At 39.9% G+C, this 4,195-nt stretch overlaps 1 non-coding gene across 1 annotated transcript; it reads right to left on the reverse strand.

The window, feature by feature from the left end:
• Positions 1-642: 642 nt before the first annotated feature.
• LOC127099151 (small nucleolar RNA R71) lies at positions 643-749 on the reverse strand. Its single transcript, XR_007793694.1, has one exon. It is a non-coding gene; the product is annotated as a small nucleolar RNA R71 (small nucleolar RNA).
• Between the last annotated feature and the right edge of the window lie 3,446 nt (positions 750-4,195).

Genomic DNA, 4,195 nt, shown 5'->3' on the forward strand with positions numbered 1-4,195 from the left:
TTGCCGGGGACTTTTATTTAGTCGATATCGTAACTCTTCTGTTACGCTGTAGAGACTAAGGCTTATTTTCCTTTTCTTTTCTTTCTTTCGTTGATTTGTATGCCACACAATCGCTCACAAGGCGAGCCGTTCTACTTACGAATCAACGATATCGAACTATATCTCCGAGTCTTACGACGAATTCGGGAATATCGTGATGCAAACAATCTCCCTTCTGTCGAACTTCCTGATCTCAAAAATCTTCTTCCTTCGCCGATACCCGAGATGGCAGAACCAACTCGTGCTCTTCGAGATTACGCCGCTCCATCGCAAGATGAGCCGCATTCGAGTATTGCTCCACCCGCAATCGAAGCAAACAACTTTGAACTTAAACCTTCACTGTTGTAGGCAGTGCAACAGAACCAATTCTCTGGAAATCCTACCGAGGATCCAAACCTTCATTTATCCGTATTTGTCCAATACGCTGATACTGTTAAAGCTAACGGTGTCACTTCAGAGGCAATTCGACTTCGTCTTTTTCCTTTCTCGTTAAGAGATAGCGCTAGAAGATGGCTTCAATCTCTTCCTTCCAACTCAGTCACCACATGGAACGAGTTGAAGAAAGTTTTTCTTGCCCGATATTTTCCGCCGAGCAAAACAGCTATGTTAAGAGCCCAGATAAATGGATTTAAACAGAAAGATAACGAGTCTCTCTTCGAAGCATGAGAAAGATACAAAGACATGATGAGACTTTATCCACACCATGGTTTAGAAGACTGGTTAGTAATTCATACCTTCTATAATGGTCTCCTGTACAACACGAGGTTAACAATAGACGTCGCCGCAGGTGGTGCACTAATGAACAAACCTTATGCTGATGCTTACCAACTTATCGAAAGCATGGCTCAAAACCACTATCAGTGGGGAAGCGAACGAACAATGGTAGAAAAACCTCAAACGAAAACTGGCATGTACGAGATAAGTAACCTTGATCATATTAATGCAAAAGTGGATGCTCTGGTCCAGAAAATTGAAAGTTTAAATGTATCACCTCCAGCCACTGTGGTTGCCATAACTCAGAATTGCGAAGTCTGTGGAATCCAAGGTCACACTCCTGCAGATTGTCAACTCCTAACAGGAATCCAAGCGGAGCAAGTAAGCTATGCTCAAGGAAGCCCCTACTCGCATACCTATAACTCAAATTGGAAGAATCATCCCAATTTTTCATATAAGAGTAATAATGCTTTATACGCACCTGGACAATCTCCAAATCAAGCCCCAGCTATACCTCCAGGATATCAAAAGCCGATCCCATCTACACCTAACAATAACGCCCCTAGGAAATCCAACTTGGAAATCATGATGGAAAACTTTATAGCTTCTCAACAGCAAACCAATAAAGATTTCTTAAACCAGAATGTACACACTGGCGAACAAATTAAACAACTAGTAAGTAAAGTAGATGCCTTGGCTACCCATAACAAAATGCTGGAAACGCAAATATCACAAGTAGCTCAACAACAAGCGCCTACTGCTGCCCCAACTGGTATATTTCCTGGCCAACCCCAACCTAACCCAAGAAGCCACGCTCATGCAATTATACTGAGAAGTGGAACGGAAGTGGAAGGACCGTCTGACCCAAGGATAGAAAACCAAAACTCTAAAAAGTCAACTGAGGAGGAAAGTGAACCTAAGGAAAAGGAAGAGAGTAATAAGGAAACCGTAGAAAAGAAGGAACCTTATGTACCTCCACCACCTTATAAACCACCTATCCCTTACCCTCAAAGGCTTATTAAAACCAAAGATGCGGGTCAATTCAAAAAATTTATTGACCTACTAAAACAATTAAATGTCACAATTCCGTTTACAGAAGCTATTACGCAGATGCCCTCATATGCCAAGTTCTTAAAAGAAATTCTTTCTAATAAAAGGAAACTTGAAGATAGCGAAACCGTTACACTCACCGCTGAATGTAGCGCTATAATCCAGAATATGCCTCCTAAACTTAAAGACCCAGGTAGTTTCTCTATACCCTGTCACATAGGAAAATTTGTCATTGACAAAGCCTTATGCGATTTAGGAGCCGGTATTAGTGTTATGCCTTTATCCATATGCAAGAGACTTGAAATGGGAGAATTAAGACCAACTAAAATGTCTGTGTAACTAGCAGATCGTTCCGTTAGATATCCTGTAGGAATTCTTGAAAACATTCCAGTGCGCATAGGTCAATTCTACATTCCAACTGATTTTATAATTATGGATATTAGAGAAGATGAAGTTACACCCATTATACTGGGAAGACCATTCTTAGCAACGGCCGGTGCAATCATAGACGTAAAACGAGGACGACTCACTTTCGAAGTAGGAGAAGAGAAAATTGAGTTCATTCTTTCCCAATTTTTGAAAGCACCTGCAATAGAAGATACATGTTACTTCATGGATATCATCGATGAATGCATAAAAGAAACGGAGTTAGAAAAAGACAAATCATCTGACTATCTTGTAGAAGACAAACTTAACCAATGTTTAGCAATAACACCGGACCCTACGCAATGCCTTAAGAAACCAACCCTAGACCTGAAAACACTTCCCAAAAATCTGAGATATTAATTCCTAGACTTAGAACTTGAACGACCAGTGATAGTTAATGCTGACCTAGGAAGACTCGAAACAGAAAAACTCCTGCATATCTTAAGAAAATATCCAACCGCACTAGGATACAACATCACCGATCTTAAAGGAATAAGTCCTTCTATTTGTATGCACCGCATCATGCTAGAAGAAGACTGTAAAACTTCTAGGGAACACCAGAGAAGACTAAACCTGATCCTGAGTGAGGTAGTGAAGAAGGAAATAACCAAGTTATTAGAGGCAGGTATCATATATCCTATATCTGATAGCAAATGGGTTAGTCTTGTACACGTAGTACCAAAGAAAGGAGGTGTAACAGTCATTGAAAATGAAAAAGGAGAAACTATAACCAAACGAATCGAATCGGGATGGAGAATATGCATTGACTATAGGAAACTAAACAAAGCAACCCGAAAAGATCATTTCCCTTTACCATTCATTGACTAGATGTTAGAACGATTAGCAAAACATTCTCATTTCTGCTATCTAGACGGTTACTCAGGCTTCTTTCAAATACCAATTCACCCTGATGACCAAGAAAAGACAACGTTCACGTGTCCTTTTGGTACCTTCGCTTATAGACGAATGTCGTTTGGCTTGTGTAATGCTCCCGCAACCTTCCAAAGGTGCATGATGGCAATATTCACCGATTTTCTAGAAAACATCATGGAAGTATTTATGGATGACTTTTCCGTATGCGGACAAAGCTTTGAAGAATGCCTTGAAAACCTAGAAAGAGTTCTAGAGCGATGTGTAAAAGTAAACCTAGTACTTAATTGGGAAAAATGTCACTTTATGGTACAAGAAGGAATTGTTTTAGGACACATCATCTCGAACAGAGGAATTGAAGTAGACAAAGCCAAAATAGAGGTAATCGAAAACCTTCAACCCCCGAAAACTGTGAGAGAAGTACGAAGCTTCTTAGGACATGTCGGTTTTTACCGACGATTCATTAAAGACTTCTCTAAAATAACTAAACCTTTAACCGGGCTATTAATGAAGGATGCTGAATTCATATTCGACAATAAATGTTTAGAAGCATTTCAAACGCTTAAACAAGCACTGATCTCCGCGCCCATAATGCAGACACCAGATTGGAATGAACCATTCGAAATAATGTGTGATGCCAGTGATTACACTGTAGGTGCTGTTTTAGATCAACGAAGGGATAAAAAGCTTCACCTTATATATTACGCAAGTAGAACTCTAGATGAAGCACAAATGAATTACGCCACAACCGAGAAAGAACTTCTAGCAGTAGTGTTTGCGCTAGATAAATTTCGTTCTTACTTGGTCGGAGCCAAAATAATCATCTACACTGACCACGCTGCTATCAAATACCTCTTAACAAAAAAGGATGATAAACCTAAACTCCTAAGGTGGATCCTGTTGCTACAAGAGTTCGATTTGGAAATCAAAGACAAGAAAGGAACTGAAAATGTAGTAGCAGATCACCTCTCGAGACTTGAGAACCTTGAACCGGAAAGAACATCAATTAACGATGATTTCTCGTACGATAAGCTTATAGCTACTTTGGAAGAAAATAACGCTGATAAACAGGTAGAAACCACCTTAGCTATATCTG

The sequence above is a fragment of the Lathyrus oleraceus genome, chromosome 6 (genome assembly GCF_024323335.1).
Source record: "Lathyrus oleraceus cultivar Zhongwan6 chromosome 6, CAAS_Psat_ZW6_1.0, whole genome shotgun sequence".
NCBI classification, from domain to species: Eukaryota; Viridiplantae; Streptophyta; class Magnoliopsida; order Fabales; family Fabaceae; genus Lathyrus; species Lathyrus oleraceus.